Consider the following 19,284-nt stretch of genomic DNA (forward strand, 5'->3'; position numbering starts at 1 on the left):
CCCCGGTGGGGGAAGGGAAACATGGCGCCACCCCTGTTCACTTTGATATAGGCACCCTTTCTAGTGTCACTTAACGCGCCTTATAATGCGATGCGCCCTATGTATGGAAAAATAGCAGAAAATAGGCGTTCTTTGATACAGTGCGTCTTATAATACAGTGCGCCTTATAGTCCGAAAAATACGGTAACTTCACACAATCTGAAGCCATCGACCCCCCTGTCCCACCCACATACACACACACACACACACACACCAAAGCCCTGTGATGCTGCCTAACTCACTGAGAAAGCCTTCTGCTTTCCTGTAGTTGAGAAACGACTTCTTTACTCTACTGAGCTCCTGTTTTACAAGTCCAAACAGAGAGCAGAAAAGCAGCAGTTTCCAGCTGAGCGAGTGCTTGATGAAATCACCTCACACACACTGCGGGAGGCGCTGACAGTGGGGATCAGGAGTGTGTAAGAGTGTGTAAGTTATTCCAGGGGTCACAGCAGGATGGCTGCTTATATGACCAAAACAAGAGCCGATAAGCCTGGCACATCTCTCTGAACCTGCAGCAACATGTCCATTAGAGTTACAGCAGAAGGGGCAGTGAGGATCACATACTGACTACAGTATTGAATACTGACCATTACTAGGTACTGATCTTCATCCTAGTTCATTCTAGATGTTATGTTATGTGAATGTTGTTATCTAGATGTTGACATAAAGTTGTACCTTGTAAGGGATATCATAGTAATACAATGGTTTTTACACATGTATAATTAATTAAATAATTTTATATATCATCTATATTATAAAACTATCTTATAAAACTGAGTTTTCAGATGAAATAATGGTAGAAAAGCGATGAAGTGAGAGATAGAAAGAGAGACAGAAAGAAAGAAGGAAGTAAGAAGAAGACAAAGATAAAGATGGTGAATAGGATAAAAAGATAAAAAGGAAAGCGAGAAAAAAGGGAGAGCAAATAATCAGAAGAAATATCAAGAAAGACAAAAGACAGACAGACAGAGAGATCATTTAAGATACGAACAAAGTAGGAGGAGCAAGAGAGAGTAAGAGAGAGAGAGAGAAATGAAATCCCGGTTCATGGTCATCTTCTAATAACACTCAGCATTTGCTCTGTTGGTGAAGTAACATCCACTTAGGGCTGTCCCTAACGATTATTTTTTAAACGATTATTCTAACGATTATTTTTTTCGATTAGTCGACTAATCTATTTATTGAGAAACATATTTAAATAACTATTATTTTACGTTTTAAAGCAAACGATAAATTACTATATTTATATATAATAACAACAACAACAACAACAACAACACAAGCCTACTAAACCAAACCCCACACTTATAATCACTTACATGTACAACACGTTGTTCAGATCTATTACGCTAAAAATGGATAAGCTCCCATACATCACAACCGTGTGTTGTTTTCTGTGACCGCTAGATTTTGTGACCACTGGCAAGTAGTTCTCAGCAGACCGGTGCACTGGCCGATTCGAAACGTGTTCGTTTCTAATGTTTACCCCGACTGGCCAAAACAGTTAAGTTTAGGGCTGAGGGTAAGCTGTAGGTATAGAAAGCTTCTGTTTTGCCAATGAACGCTCATAACCGTGAGCACTGGTCACAAAATTCCGACGGTGACAGAAAACGGTGTAACACCGAAGCGCCGACGGCTCTAGCTAAAATAACTTAAGGCAGCTAGCTTAGCTAAACACCTGAACTTATGAATAATGCTACTGTTTCTGGAAATGCCATGCACAAATATAAACCAAAAATGTATAATTTCTGCCTGTGGCAGGTTTAAAACCTTTGGTAGACAGCCTTAAGTCTTTTTAAGGACACCCGCGGAGACCCTGATGTAAACGGTAACTTACTGTGTGACTCTGTTGACATAGTGCTCCTGGATGTTTGCGCTTCAAGTGCTCCTGCATAGCAGTTGTGCTACTGTGATAGACCATCCCCATTTTGCACATATGGCAGAGGACCACATTGTTGCCCTTTTGCGTGAAATGCTCCCAAACTTTAGATGCCCGCTGGCGTTTTTTTGTAGCTGGAGATCGCTCTACGGAGTCCATGCTCTCCACAGGCGCCGCCGTGTTTACGACGCAAATCGATGTATTTTCGTAATCGATGACGTCGATTATGTCGCCGCGTCGCCCCAGCCCTACATCCACTACTTTGTTTTCCACTACTTTCTAAAACCAAACTCGCATCTTGTCATAGATGGCAGCCAATCACCTAAATTTTAACAACAGGAAGGCTGAGCTGCTGTTCATCCAAGATGCACAAAGCCTTGGTGTGGTCTTGGTCATTCTCAACTCATGTAAACTTTTCTAGACTCATGCAGATTTCTCACATTTTTATCTCTTGAAAGACCACCCAGGTACTACCCAGATGACTACTGCAATTTCCTCCTGGCTGTTTTTCATGTTCATACCATCAGGTCTATCAGCCGATCCAGAATTCAATCTTTAAAACTATAACCCCGTCCTACAAAGCCAAAACTGGGCCAGCCCATCACCAGCCCATGACCAGCAGTGGTCAAAACTTGATCTTTGCCAAAAGCCAAAACCTGAAAGACCACATAGTTTTTAGAAGTTTGGAAGACAACAGCAGTAAAGATAATATTGTGGCATAATAAATAGCCTCACTTATTGGGCTCCTTAAGATCCTTAAGAAATGCGTCTCATATTACTCTGAGCTTTTACTTCTCCAGTATTCAGCCTTGCAGTTGTTGTGTTTTATTTTGTTTAGTTCTGGTTAAAGGTTTCAGATTCAATGCCTTTTCTTTTTTTTACTAAATTTAACTTTGAAAACTCATTTTAACATTCAATGGTATGTGTGTAGATGTAGAGGGTTGTGTATTTTCTTTATAGATTTTTATAAAAAACAATTGTACCTAATATCTTTGAACTTTGGCTATATTCTTAATGAACAGAGATGCATTTGTCATTTTGCATTTTGAGTCCCTCTGCTTTCAACATTATAAATGTGCATGTGCATGTAAGCTGGTGAACACAGCAGCGCTGCAGAGACTGGCACAAATTTTGGTCTATTGTACAGTTTTAACTGGAAATCCAGCAGGGCTAAACAGAGCAGCCGCTTTGACACTCACTCATGACATAATGTGTGAATGACTTAAGACTGCTGGGATTTTGTCCACATTTACTTTCTGCAGCCGTTTTAAAAACAGCAGCGCTCTGCACCAAGTTCAACAGGAAGAGCCCATAAAAGCAAACGGCCGAAAAACCCTACAGTATTTCATAATTAATAGGTAGCAGAGAGGGAAGGAGGGAGGTCCAAGGTGACGTAAAAAGGTCAACAACATATAAAAGCCATCAATCTCTCTTTATAAATAATGCAGGATAATTATGAACTGGGGAACAGAAATCAATAACAACCACAACTGTGATGTATAGGCGTTGGGAGACTGGTGGGGCTTTAATTACCCTGCTGCAGATTTGTAGAAAGAACTGTTAATAGCTAATAGTTTCACTCATTTCTGAGGTGGTCCCTCGCTCAGTAGGAGGCCACACCTGTGTATGGGACATTAAAATTATTTCCCAGAATTCCCCAGGCCAATTTGATTAGTACACTACCCTACCTCTGTGCAAACTCTAGTGTCAACCTCGTAATCACCACTGGGAGATTTATTCCTCTCTGCTTGCTCACAGTGATGATCTCAGCGTGGCTGTGAGTTTCATGCTCTGCTCTGAGCTGACTCACTTCGGTTCTGCTCTTCTAATTTAATTTTAGCCATATCAAACTAATCAAACCCCTTAAAAAAATAAATAAAATTAACACATAGCAAAGTAAGTGCAGCCTACCCGAGCCTTCATCGGGACACAAAAAATGTCATATCCACACAAACCACACACACTGCCTCCCTATATTTCTGGGAAGACAGCTATTATTAGACATTATAACTATGGGATCATTCTAGTTTTAATGCAGATATGGATTTCTCTCCTTTTCTGAGATTTTTTATAATCTATTTTTAGACATATAAGAGGAACATGTGTATATATAAAAACATTTGCATAGGTTGCAACAAGTTAGTTTATTTTTATATACATTGCTTTCCACTGGGACTAAAGGCCAATTTATACATCTGCACCAAACCTACGGCTTAGCATATGCACATAAATGTGGACCCAACACTGGGCCTCTCATTTCGGTCCCCACATTCCCGCCTTCACGTTTTAAACTGCAGAGCAACACAGAGCTGCATACATACGTATGCAAAAGTATAAACATGCTCCGTTACGTAGTGCACTCTAAAGGATATGCATGGGCTGCAGTGTAGGTTAAACACAAAAGTATATATTCGCCTTAAGAATATTAATTGCACAAATGTTTCGACACACAAAACCTTAGACTTCACAAAGATATTGTTGCACTCGTGGCCTAAGAGCATCTGTCGTTCTTGCCTTTAACTTTGTGATCCCTGCAGCGCTTCATTATTGACTATGAGAGAAATAAACAGAAGAAAGATGGAGACAGAAAAAGAAAAAGCAAGATAGATAGAAAAGAGGAGGGTGAAAGAATGAAAGAGGGAAAAAAAGAAAATTGAGAGAAGGATGGGAAAGGCAAGAGAGGTGTGGTTAGTGTAGGGATGTCAGGACTGTAATGGCTCGCTGAGTCACAGGTTATAAAAAGCGGTCAGTGGGGATTTGAGCGCTGCAGAAGGACAGCACAGCACTGAATTATTTATCGAGGTGGAAATTTAAGTGGCCCTGACTCGGACCGACTGCATTTCTGCTGCCGTCTTTAAACTACACCAGCCTTAATTATCACCCCGGAGGTTTAATGCCACTGATTTAATAACACACATTTTTACTGCTGCTTTATTAAACCAACTGAGTGTGTCGTTCAGAACAGAGCAGGAGTTCATAAAAGCCTAAAGTGCTGATTAAATGAATTCACTACCAGCCACTGAAGCAGCAAACTACCATCATTTACAGAATCCATAAAAATAAAGTGAGAAATAATATGTACTGCAATTTGTACTCCCCTATACCTTCTACATTTCTGACTCAACATTTCTGTTCAAAATCGCTACAGACAAAAATCTCATATATATAATACAGCATAGAAGTACAGTACTTTCATGCATAAGGTCACTTTATGAATCAAAAAGTCACAACTTTTTATCCCTCACTTTTAAAATGGCAGTTTCAGGGCCGGGCTAAATTGCTGCAGACTAAATGGGTGGAGCTAAATGGCTCTAGGATAAATGGAAAGGGTTAAACTGTTGCAGGCGGAATGGATAGGGTTAAACTGAACAAAACCTTGTATCTACAGTTTTGTCATTTTAAATTAACAACATTTGTTCTTTCTCCTTAAAAAAAAAATACAACAGGGTTTCGCTCTGAAACCTCCAGCATCATTGTTCTTTGCTACAGAACAGAAAGGATTTCTCTTAAACACACGAAAATCTGTTTTAGTCTTCAGCGTTTTCTAAAAGCAATGCAAACCCATCAGCTAGCCTTAAAATCAGCCATTTATTTATTTGTTTTTCGTGTTTTTTTTCCTTTTTGATTGTTGAGTCAGCCTGTATCAGTCAAAGTATTTAGTATTTTTTTCTTCCTCTAGTATGAAAATGGTTAAAAATCCCGCGGGTCAGTGAAAGTGATCCGCTCGGTCCAGTTGCCTGTTTTAAGTCAGTCAAAACATTCCAGACTTCAAAAGAAGGCTCTGCCCAGTTCGGCCACTTCAGCGCCCCTGCTCCGCTCGCCCATGGGCTCAGTTATTTGGATAAATTAATTTCTGGAGTCTGCCGGCTTTTGTGAAAGTGCCCCAAGTCTGACAGCAAATTAGTCTCAGCGAAAACATGGAACTTTAAGAATGAAGGAAGGAAAACACCAGAGGGGTTGGACATGCTAACTATATTAGCCTGTTTGGTTCCAGTAATGCTCCGTAGAAAAGGCCATTTCTTTAAATCCAGCAGAGCTTGTTAAATACAGACAAGAATATAAGTGTATAAATATGTATATCAAAGAAATAAGGCATAGTTATTCATTGTTTTGCTTATTTTCTGGCAAATGCTCTTAAGTAAGTAAACATTGGCCATGTTGAGATCTCATGTCACATGTTTGGAGTATTCCAATAAAACTCATTCAAACTACTCTCAAGTTGGACATTGTTAGATTGTCTCTAAAAAATAACTGGAAAGTTCAAAAGAAAACTAATTACACGTTATACATAATTTCTGGTGTTTTTTAAGAGCAATACCATTTTTTGTACTGATCAAGGGTGACCCTATGCTCTCTAGACATTACATCTAATAAACAATGCAATGTGTCACTCTAGGTTGGAGTGACTTTTTAAACAACCATGTGATCTAACATAAAACCATTATCTTAAAATCTTAAGCTTAAATTCTCACACCTTTTCTAATGATTTACTCTATACATCTATATATATCTTCGGAACTCTAAAAACAATTCTAAAAAACTAAACCTCTCTGTGTCTTTTGAGAAGCAAAGCAAAGAGTTCACTTCGCTAAAAATAGTCTTGAGCATTTGGATCTCTTTCTGACAGGAGTGTTTTGCAGTGGGGAAGGGTTCTAGTTACTTTTGCAATTATTTAGGAACCATAAATAGTTGTTCTATGGAAACATTTTTTCTGGCATTTCTGTGTTGATGATGAATTTAGATTGCCAAATTGGGCACCTGCTACTCCAGCATTTTTTTCTGAAATCAAGAATATTATTGGTCCTTTGCTGCAGTAAAAAGTTCTACTCTTTGGAACATTGCTGTAAGAAGGACTGCACTGCATTCAAACCACAGAGCATCAGTACTGTCATCTACTGATGATGGATGATAAGTTCTGACACTCTAGAAGTACTGAATAGAGCTCCTTAACTCCAGAGAACACAGCTCCTCTACTCCACAGCCCAGTGAAGGAGGGCTTTATACCCCTTTATCCCATGCTCCACACACTCTGGGCACATTTATCTTATGTGTCCAAGGCTGCTCCATGGCATCCCATTCTATTGCTCAGTGTATTGTGTGATGCCTGTGATGCCATACTGGATATTTTATATTGAATTTTGAATGTACAGTACATATATCAGTGTAATGTACAATGTCAATATAATTCAACAGAACACTTGACAGAATAGAAATGGGCAACCAAAGCCTTCCTAACCCACAGAAGCACAGACACTCGCAGACTAAACCACACATTTAGTCTGAGCCGAGGGGACGAATAATCCCAAACCAGCACATGAAGACAATTCCAGATAAATGGAGCATGCTATTTTCACAGCACATGAAAGGCTGTTCAAGGACACAGAGCTGCAGCAGAGAGAGCAGGGCGCCAGGAAAAGACGGAGAGAAAAAAAGACATCAAAGTAGTTAGAAAAACACATTTTGATTTACAATAATTCATTTGATGAAATGTTTAGTGGCTCTTGGATGTGAAACAGTGGTGGTGAAAGTATTCAAGACTCTACTGCACCAAAGACAAGTACCCACATGAGAAACCCACATAGAGAGTTACACTGTTCAAAAGAAAGGTGCCTAAGCGGGTTCTGTAAAGTAATGTCAGGCTTAACAATGAGGGTTTTATAAAGTATCAAAAATTGTTCTTTGAAAAAAGCATGAATATAAACATCACAATTAATAACGTGCTAATTAAGGCTGAACTACATAAGTAAATTTAATTTGTTTATTGTGATTTTCACCTAATTTTGAAAAACTAAAATCATCAGAAGCCAAAAATACAACATGTCATTATCCTAATAGTGCACTCATTGATCCAATATTTAAGTAAATAAACAATGTTGGCCAGATATACTATGAGAACTACGTAAATTTGTCTTCTATATCAAACAGAAAAAGAAGGTTTAAAATTCAATTTGACATTGCAAATCCAGCAATGTAATTATTGCACAAGAGCACATAATGATAACAATGCTGAAATTATTTATTGTGCAGCCCTAGTACTAATATACTTCAAACGTACTAGTACTAATATACGTCAAACCAAAACCTCACACCTCCAAAATGTCAACTTTACAGGAGAGATAACTCATTACCATTTTCAAAGACCTTTTAGATGATAAAATACTGATTAAATGTTTCAGTTAAATGAAAGTTTATACGAGAATGATAAAAAAGAGCCTTTAGTTTAATAAAATCACCCAACTATCCTTGGGAGATAAATAGATAAGTGTTAATGAAAGGATATGAGTATTTTATTAGCTGAGGTTATTTTCACACTACTACACTCTCTGCTTAAAAACACATTTCAGATGGAGCAGTGCTGAGAACACACTTTTAAGATAAAGCAGCTGAGACTGTATAGCCGACACAAAGCTTTTCATCTAGTTAGTAAACATCCCTGGTTTGATATGAGGTTACAATGTTTCTTACTCACAATACATGTGACTTTTAAATGGATTAAATAGTAAAGTTTTGAAGGTGATTTGGTGTGAATGTATCATAAGCCTTCTTAAAAATATACTAGTGTAAAAGGCGTATATATAAAAAAAATGAATGAATAAAACATGTTTATCACTGTATCCCCAACCTTTACATCCTCCACCACTTCCAAGACCATATGAACACATTACTGCACACATAACACTCATTATGAGGTATGGTATATTTGGTTCCCACCGCTTTTACAAACTGGACATGAACCCTCAGAAACCTACAGAGAGTGATCACTGCTGCAGCTGCAGGTAACAATGAGTCAACACAGCCTTTATAAAACACTTTAAAAGAGAAAGATGGCTATAAGTTAACCACTTACAGTTTCAGTACAGTTAAACTCAACAGAGAGCGCTATTATTCAACAACCAAACTGCTGCTTACCTTTAATGTGTAGTCTTCCCACCCTGAACTGACCTTAACCATCCTAGAGCTGCTGACCACACTACTATTCTTTCATCCTAGAACAGAAGAATACCAAATATTAGGATGTTACACCTGTGAATTTAAGTTGCAATAACCCCTAAAATCAAATATTATGCCACATAAAGCTCAGTAAAATATATAATATAACAAGAAAACAGTCTCTATTGATACAGAGTCATTGTTCATCAGTTTCGAGATTTTTCTTCTCAAGCATGCTGTCTAAACCTGCTACTTAACTGCTAAGTTGAATAAGATGTCTGATCAGACAAATCAGCAACCACACAATTCATGGAATTTAAAGACCTTTAAAAACCTTAAAGCTGTGTCTGAAACTGTGCTTTACATACTATTCACTATACACAAAAATCTAGATCACTGTAGAGAGCACTATTAAAGAGAACAGAATTCATCAATGTGTGTGAATTCACTACAGTGCTTTAGCAGATTACATCGCTTAAACAACATGAATAGCAGTCTTCTTTGTAGAAGATTTGACACGACGTATTGAAACACCACTACACAATGTCAAATCTCCAAAACAGTTTTGATCACAACTTAAATAAACAAATGTACTCATTAGAATCACCCTAAAAAATAGCTCACTAATGCTACTAATAATCATCATAATCAAAACAGATATACATGTGTAAATATTTTTTTACGTTTCTATGTGATATGAAGAGAAAGAACAAAGTAATCTGACTAATGGAGCATTAATTTGTTCACAATTATGTGGACATAATAATGATCCAGTTTAGTACAATGATTAATGAGCTTATGTTACCCGTGTGTTATGTGTTGTATTATGTTTATTTTCTATTTTTCTATTAGTACATTTTTTTATTCTGGGAATTTCAGAAAATTCAAATTCAAATCTACAATTTTCATGATATAAAAAAAAACTAGCCACCAGTGTCAATTAAATACAAATAACAAAAGCAGAGCTTTTCCATGCGTATTCTGAATAGGGCACGTTTTTATGCACTGTAGTGGAATACGTTGGTGAATTCATGTAAGACATCTGTCTACAGCCTGCATCATTTTCTCTATGATCAACTGGATATGTGGAATCACTTTTTGATTAATTCTTGATGTTGCTGCATTCATACATTCAAATCTCTCAATTGTATATTAGAAAACATGCAACAGTTTATAAAATGTTCAGATGCTGTCAAAGAACATGGCGATAATACAGACATGTGCAGAGCAGTGTGGTGCATGTCTGTTTATAGGTGAAAGCCTGCTTTTAATAAAAAGCAGATACAGTAAATCCACTGGACAGCATCTTAGTAGAATTTAAAAAGCCAAACTCTGTACAGATTGTCTTCATGGCTTCTAATTGGACAAAATGTGCCCCCTAGAGGATCTCCATAACACACATATTTTACAGGAATTTTTAGGAAATAGTAATTGATCAATAGAACAGAACACACTAATATATATATATATATATATATATATATATATATATATATATATATATATATATATATATATACACCTCAATCAGAATAGCTGAGTTTAAATAAAATTATTAAATATTTTATTGGTGAAAGAAATAAAAAATAAAACAAAATTGCAAATACAAAATAATGGCAAACATGTACAAATAAATAAATATTTACATTCTAAGAGAAACATCTACAAATCTGTTTATCTGAGCTCACTTGTAGAATAAATACAAATGAAGAAATTGATAAAACAAACAAACAAATATATAGATCTACTAGAATTGCTATGGATGAGAGTGTTAGCTAGCTTAACTATGTCCAATATTATCATGAAGTTAGGCCAGTATTGGCATTTTCTAATTCAACACCTAGTTTATCTAATTAATCCTGCATTAAAGTAAATCAGATTATTTAAAAATGCTTTTGCTTGAGTCTCACAGGTAAACACGCTCACTGATCACTGATTTTATGTTAATTCTGATGTTATTTAGGGTGGGTTTCTCGGAAAGAGACATTAACCCTAGTTTTGGAATTTATCATTTACCTTTCAATGTAAAATCTCCATTCATAATGTTTAATGTTTATAGATCCATTTAAACATGTAGGGGTTCAGAGTAGAAACTTCAGTAAACCAAGTACAGCAGTTTCTCTGTAGGAGACCTGGATAAATCCTTGAGAGATTGTTGGGAGGCTCATGTGTGAACAGAAGCTGATAAATCAGCAGGAATCAAAGTGAAGTTCTAGCTCACAGTTGGCAAAATGGAACAATTTAACAATGTGTTTAGGTTACTGCTGGAGGTAAAACTGCTAAATGGGTGAATTTAGTTCTCTATTTCAGGAGAAGCAGAAATGTTGATCCTATATGTGAATGGGGCTTGTACCCTCAAACAGAGCAGTGCAGCAGTTTATCCAGAGTTTAATTTTTTAGAGAAATATACTGATTGGATTAAGTACACAATTCAGAATTATTCTTCTCAAATTCACCACGTCCTGTTTAAAGAAACTTTAATATTCAATGTAAATGTTTTAGAGCTACCTGTTTAAAAGTAACCTGGTGTGGAAATTGTGGAAAAAGATGTACAGCATGGGAGGTTTTTGTGTTTAAAGGATAATGACTCTGGGCTGCGGATCCTAAAAGGATATTAATGATGCGGTTTATTTACTCCATTTACCCTCAAACCTTCACCACATCAGTCAGGTGAGAGTGCATGTTTATGGTGTGTGAAGGCAGAGACTGACCCCGCTGCCGCAGTGGCAAAAGCAGAAGTCGAGGGGCAGCAGGGGCTGTTTGGCCTTAGCTGGAGTGCGTTCTTCATGTCTTTATGCTCCATCTGTTGAAATGATAAAGTGCTGCTATAATGGAACACAACGAGATTAGATTAATTAGGTTTGTCCATTACGCTGCCAGCCATCCAACAGATGATTGCAATTTTCTCAGTGAGGGCCATTACTGCGAGATCTGTTTAGTGGCTGATGCAATTAAAATGGACTTAATGTAAATGTAACAATACAAATAACACTTTCCCTGCATGTGTGTGCGTGTGTGTGTTTGAGTGGGCGGCTGGTGCAGAAGTCTAAAAGAGGAGCGGATTAACACCGGTGTAAAGCGCTTTTAACTTCAAACAAACCAGCAGGCGATTGGATTAGCCCGGACTCTCTCTGATCAATAACTGTGTTATTGATGTGATCAATGGAGATGTTTTCATGGTCAGGGTGATGTCCAGAGATCAAATTGCTGCACTGGACCAACATTTAGATGAACACCCGACAGCTACCGCCTCTGAAACACTAGATTAACACTTTATATTAGACCTTATGACCCTCTTAAATTACCATTATATTAGACTGAGGAGCGGCAGCTTTAATGGAGGAAGGTTTGGGTAAGTGTGGGAGAGTTTCTAAGAAACAGAAAGAAGGATAGTGAACTGAAATAGAAGAAAAGGGAGAAAAAGAGAACAGAAAATAAACTAGTTTGTAAACGAACTTTATGTTGACTTGCAAGTGCGCTAATAGTATTGAACAAAGTTTACAAATAGCTTTCAAGCTGTAAAAATAAAGGGCATTGAATCTTAAATCCAATTCTATCTTAAACTTAATGTCACCTTAAGTTTTTAAACAGTATTAGTTATGAAATTTGTAGTTGTTGTGGTGTAGAGTCCAACATTTAGCTAAGTGATAAAGTCCAAAAATATTTGGCTGTATAGTTGAATGCAAATACATTTGGCTGATAGAGCTGGGTCGCAAAACTTTAGATTAATCATGGAATGCAAACATGTTTGGGTAATAAAACTATGTCCAAAAACATTTGGCAAAATGATGGAATGCAAATAAATATGTGGTTCCAAAATACTTGCCCAAAGGTTGATAGTTTTACCAAAAGCTCCTCCATACACAGACAGTACAGGAGAGCAATGGAGATAAAGGGTACATTAGATGGAATATCGGGCCCCAATTAATTCCTATGGATGGATGGATGGATAGATAGATTCTTATGAAATGGTGCTACATGGTTTCTTGGGGAGACTAAAATCTGGTTCTAGCTAAAATAATATGACATTTTGAGCTGTTTGAATCTGGTGACAAAGTTTATGTTTAAAAGTTTATGTTAAAAAGTTTAAGTGGATTCCTTAAAAAACATTAGACACCTGCTGTACGAAAACCATATGACGTCACTCCAAAAAGGACAACCAACGCAAGTTAGTATTGTTCCAACAATGCTCCAAAGTTTTGTGGTTATACTCTGGCAGCTGAAAAAGAAAGAAGCATTTTTAAAAAAATATGAACAGAATAATGACAAGATAATTATGAAGTGAATTTTAATAGAGATAAAATAGAATGGAGAAAAAACTGAAGGAAAATGATTTTTAAAGAGAAATTATTAATTAATGTATTAATTGATATATTTTTTTATATGGAGTTATAACAGTGAACTCTATAGGTAAAATGCTGAACTGTCCTAATGTTTCATTTGCAGACACTTCAGTGTTGATGATATCTCACTGCAGTATGATTTCCTCAGGCTCTCCTGAAGACACATCTGTTTTGTGTGGTTTTGTTTGGATGTACTGTTTGCTCTCCACAGTCATTGTGTCCAAATGCAGTGATTACCAGAACCAATCAGACAACACACTTCTAACATTTTTATGCTGCATTTAATTTGCAGAGCAGGTGTTTCGAGTTAGCGTCTGATCACGTTACTGCCAACGATAAACAACACACACCTGCAGAAAAGTTCACATTTTTCTCTAAAAACACAAAAGCAGGAGGAGAGATATTAATGTCATTTTTTGTTGTTGGTTCTTGTGATTTTTGTCCCTCCCTGCCCTCTTTTTTCTCTCCGTCAGATGGAGGGACATTTATCACACCTGGATACCTGCCAGCGTAACCTGAGGAGGTGAGAGCCGGCACACCTTTCGTTTATGCTTTTCACACGGAGCGCGTTCTGCAGGCCTCGGCCAAACGACCAGCCAATACATCACTCCTAGAACACACTCTCATAACACATCACACTCTCTCCTCATACTGGTGTCACACCGGGAGTGAACCAGCACTTTACTGTTTACCAAATCAGAAGATAAAAGCTAAATTAAGAGGTAAATAAATTCCAACTGAAACAAAGATTCCACTCTAGAGGGCCCATATTCCCTGGTTTTATGATGTCACAAAACCTGACGCATTTACATATGTCCACCTCTTGCCAGTACAGTTTTATAAATGTGCCAAAATACTGGGTAGACAATAAGAAAACCCTCCTTTCTCTAAGCCCCACCGATAAATACTGATTTTTACATCACACATTTACACAAAAACGATGTTCAAAAGTTTAAGTGCATCCTAAGTGTACTGTTTTTTTTCTGTTCCAAACTGAAGGATCCTTCACACATAGCCGAGAAATACTGCTAGCATATGATTTAAGGGACGCAACTGATATATCTTTTGTGGCCCCGGGTTTCGCATAATTCACTGTGCATGTCCAATGCGAGGAGAAAAAAGAAAACCAGCACAAAATGGTGGGAAACGAAGGCTGTGGTAGAGAGTTAATTTTATAATGTTTTAAATTTATTTCTGTGAAATGAAAATGCCCATGTGCCTCAGTGTTATCACATGATGTTCACACATGATATTACCACAAAGTCTCATTAGTCTCATCTTTTAGCTCAAAAAACATCCAGATTCTAAATCAAATATCACTTTGTCTTAAACCTGCACCAACAATATCCATTATTATGATTAGGGCTGGGGCGACACGTCGACATAATCAACGTTGTTGATTACGAAAATACATCGATTTGCATAACGTGCGTCGGCGCGTCGTAAACACCACGGCGCTTGTAGAGAGCATGGACTCCGGAGAGCAATCTCCAGCTAGTAAAAAACGCCAGTGGGCATCTAAAGTTTGGGAGCATTTCACGCAAAAGGGCAACAATGTGGTCCTCTGCCATACGCGCAAAATGGAGATGGCCTATCACAGTAGCACAACTACTATGCAGGAGCACTTGAAGCGCAAACATCCAGGAGCACTATGTCAACATGGGATCAAGACAACACAGTAAGTACGGTTTACATCTGGGTCTTAAAAAGACGTAAGGCTGTCTACCAAAGGTTTTAAACCTGCCACAGGCAGAAATTTTACATTTTTGGTTTATATTTGTGCATGGCATTTCGCAGTTTCCAGAAACAGTAGCATTATTCATAAGTTCAGGTGTTTAGCCAAGCTAGCTTTAAGCCTTAAGTTATTTTAGCTAGCGTCGTCGGCGCTGCGGTGTTACACCGTTTTCTGTCACCATCGGAATTTTGTGACCAGTGCTCACGGTTATGAGCGTTCATTGGCAAAACGGAAGCTTTCTATACCTACAGCTTACCCTCGGCCCTAAACTTAACCGTTTTGGTCAGTCGGAGTAAACATTTGAAACAAACATGTTTCGAAACGGCCAGTGCACCGGTCTGCTGAGAACTACTTGCCTGTGGTCACAAAATCTAGCAGTCACAGAAAACAGCGCAACACACATTTGTGGTGTATGGGAGCTTATCCATTTTTAGCGTTATAGATCTGAACAACGTGGTGTACATGTGGTGACCTTTTTTTGGTCAGGCAGTGTTTTATTCAAAAGTAGAACTCCTCCCTTTTAAAACGTTTAATAATAATTATTTTATATATGTTTCTCAATAAATTGATTAGTCGACTAATCGAAAAAAATAATCGTTAGAATAATCGTTTAAAAAATAATCGTTAGGGACAGCCCTAATTTCCTAGACTTCCTTGCCATCCCCATCATTTTTTGACTATTCTGTTCTGTTCTGTTTCAGTGCACAAACATGAAAAGAGTTCAAAAGAATTTGGTTTAGAATTTGCATCAGTCCAGTTAATCCACTTAGAAACGACTTATAACAAAGTTTACTTGCTTTAACTCACTATTGTGCAGATCTGAATTCATTCCTCATGTGTAACTAAATATGCAGAAGTTGGACATTCAGGACATTCTTTGCTGTTGCAACACTATAGTTGGTGCAATCAAACACCACTGCAGATTTTATCAGACAATGCTGTGTTAATCAGAATTTGGTTATGTGCCTACATGTTGACTTTTACCACTGGACTGCCTTAGTTTGTTGTATGTACCAACTTGTACCAACCAATACTGGGTAAATATTTTTCATTTTTGAGGAAAAAATGCTATTGGTGCATTAGTCTCACCTACTAATAATCCATGCCATAAAGGTTCATTTACTTACTTTAATACCTACACTGCAGTTTACAGCCTAGACTTCAATGGCCCATATAAAAACTGAATTTAACTGAAAGAAAAATGAAAACATTATTAGCTTTAAAATGCATTGCTAATACATACAGTGAAAACTTACATTGTGAGAAAAGTTCTCTCACTGTTTGCTTTCAAGTGAAATTGTTAAAATTAAACATCATATTTCGCAGATATAAACATATTTCTAAGTTATTTAAAATCACAAATTAAAGGTGGATCACACTTAATGTGTCATCAATTCCACAAGTGAGTCCAGAAGGCCTTAATTAATTATCTGTAAATAGAAATGAAATAAATCTTAAAAAACTCCCCTAATCTAAATCACATTAAGGGTCCATTACTCAGCCCAGAGCAGTGAGTACTAGAACACAGCAGAACTATCAAACACCACTAACCACAATACAGCATACAGACTCCACCAAATTTATTTAATATCCACCAGTAATTTAACCATCACTAAATATCAGAAATCTAAAGGAATCACATCATTATTGATGTTTTTAGAGTTGCATAACTATGCATTACAAAGTGTACCTAGAAAGGTGTATAGGTGATAGGGCAAAGAATGGGAGAAATAAAGAGTGTGTGTGGGAGATAACAGTGAGTGAGAAAGTAAGAAAGAAGAAATGAAGTATAATATGGGGTGGGGGGGGGGGGGGGGGTAGAGAGAGAGAGAGAAAGAGAGAACAGTAGTCCCTTGGCCACTCTCTTACTGAATCCATATGTGACCTTGCAGACAGGACACTACCTCTACTCACAGTAATCACGCTGGAGGTTCCATCGAGCAGAACCTGGTGGAACTAATTGGACACTATTTAAACCTACCAGTCCTTGATATGCAGGACATACAGACACCCATTTTACATAATTAAAAATAATCATCTTAACCAGTTCAACTTTTCAACTTAAGGGCTGTCTGAAAGAAACATCTGTTACGACATGAATAAAAAATAAAATAAAATAAAGCTGTTTAAATACATCTTCAAATCGATCTTCACTTAAATTATTGGAAATGAATTTTGGTAAGCCCAAGATCAATCTTTGAAATGGCCATATTTTTCTTAGCTGCAGCTATAGGCCAGCAGTTTCAGACCAGCAGACATGCAGGATAAATTAGTTAAACAAGATGCTTACTTAAATTTATATCTCGCTCACAGTTAGCAACTAGTTAGAATTTTCCCTGAGTTTTTGTGTTCCACCAAGAGTTTCAAAGCATGCAGTAGATTTGGAGAAGCTAATGTTAGCCACAAGCTTTTACTTTTTCTCTAGTAACTAGAGTATGCTAGAGTAGTTCAACACCATATGTCTCATTTTTAGTCATTTGCATTCAGCTAGCAAAACAAGGAAGGCATTTTTTTTTTCAATTTTAACCGTTTCATCTTGCATTTCGAGTTTTCTTACATTAAACGCAACAGCAATTACATTTAATCCAATTCAAAGCCTTTTTCAAGGTCACTAAAGTTGTGTTTAAGTGTGTGAGAATCACAGCAAAGTATATGTTTACATGTTTACAAGAATTACACTGTTCTTGTGCCATGCACACAATAAATAATATTAAAAAAACATTACTATAACTGTCTTGGGTTAATTCTTAATGTAAACTAATATTTTAATAATGACAGGTTGAGTGTTCCTTGCTAATTAGTATAACATTAGCTCTCTGAAACGCTCATGTTTTATATTGTAAATCTTATACCACTGTAAATCAGTGGTGTTGCCTCATACTGTACATCTAATAAGACACTTGATTCTTACTCTAATGTCAATGCTGGTTTGTTTATGTGTCTGGTGAATAGGCGGATTATGAGAAAGTACAGAATTTATTTACGGATTTAACTAGAACTTGTATTGCTATTTGGTAAACTGAAGAATTCACCCCTATACAACAATAAGTGAGTGTGTAACTGAGTAAAAAAGAACATTTTCTTAATGCCTTTTTAGTATGCAGGAAATGTTAACTGTAAAGAACATTCCAATATACAACGTCGCAAAGCATGTCTGTCTGAATGTCACTAGGAAAATTAAGCTAGTTAGCATTAAGGTAGCTAAAATGAAAGTTAGTTAAAAAAAACTTACCAGTCATGCACATTTCAGGTGATAGCCATCTCCCTATGAAACAAAACAAAAACATTAGGTAAACTACTCAAAACACATAACTAGCATAGCTAACCTAGCTAACTAGTTACTTAATACCACAGAAGAATTTACTCATTTTTAAAAAGTACCTGAAAATGGCTAAATTTAATGTGTGAAGATAGCTAGAAAATAGCTGATAGCTTAATCTATCAGCTAAAAACTTAAACTAAACTAAAGCTTAGACTAAGTGCAATTTTGTTTAAGCTAACTAAACTAACAAAAATATATATTTTTCAACTAAGTTAAACTAGCTTGTTAACTAAATAACTACCCAAATGTGGTGTTAAACATTTAAGTTAGCTGTGAGCCCCAATACTGTTGAGCTCAGACAGTTTAGTTAGTTAGTTAGTGAAGCGTGAGCTACCCACTGCTGAACAACGAGCTAACTAGCTATTTACTAGGATAGCTAGGTTAACTAGTTAGCTGGAAAGCTAAAATTAACATTTAAACATAGTTAATAAGATAGTAACTGACATTCTGACAGTACTGGGTAAAGTTAACATATGTGGTCCTCACCTGTTAAAAGCAGAATTTGAACTGTGAGGGGAGGTCAGTCACACATTTACCTCAGGCGGCTAACATTAACCTAGTTAGCTAATTAAGCTATTTAGCTCACCACGGTTACTGTTAGTTAACCCTGTCAGAGAAGTCTTCAGGTTTTCTGGACTGAAAACGGTCTTTAGGCTACAACAGCTTACCTCAGTGACTCACACACTATCTCTGCACTATGAGTAAACATAGTTTATAAAAGACAAAGCGCTTTCTCATTAATTAATTATGCGAGTATTTTATGAACGGTTGGTAATGGTCACAGTGTGAGAGCTCCGGCTGTAGAAACGTCCAGTAGTGGGCGGAGTTACAGCCAGTTCATATAGTTTTCCTATTGGTCAGAAAGTCCTGCCAGTCACTAAAGTTTCTTTTCTCAAAAGAAAAGAAAAGAAAAAAAAAAAAAAAATATATATATATATATATATATATATATATATATATATATATATATATATATATATATATATATATATGGGACAGTGCAACAATCTTTATATTAGAAGATACCACTTTATTT

The 19,284-nt window shown here is 36.8% G+C and overlaps 1 protein-coding gene across 2 annotated transcripts in view; it reads right to left on the reverse strand.

Moving 5' to 3' along the window:
* The window catches only part of eya1 (EYA transcriptional coactivator and phosphatase 1), a 121,116-nt gene extending 102,233 nt beyond the window's left edge, over positions 1–18,883 (reverse strand). The window contains exons 1-4 of one of the 2 annotated variants that reach the window (XM_049485452.1): positions 18,735–18,883; positions 18,159–18,191; positions 11,560–11,651; positions 8,828–8,904 (exon numbers count right to left, since the gene is read on the reverse strand). The gene's annotated coding sequence lies outside the window, so the exon portion shown is untranslated. The remainder of the gene's footprint in view (positions 1–8,827; positions 8,905–11,559; positions 11,652–18,158; positions 18,192–18,734) is intronic. The other variant, XM_049485453.1, reaches the window with a different exon arrangement.
* Positions 18,884–19,284: the final 401 nt, after the last annotated feature.

Source organism: Astyanax mexicanus, chromosome 1, assembly GCF_023375975.1.
Source record: "Astyanax mexicanus isolate ESR-SI-001 chromosome 1, AstMex3_surface, whole genome shotgun sequence".
NCBI lineage: Eukaryota > Metazoa > Chordata > Actinopteri > Characiformes > Acestrorhamphidae > Astyanax > Astyanax mexicanus.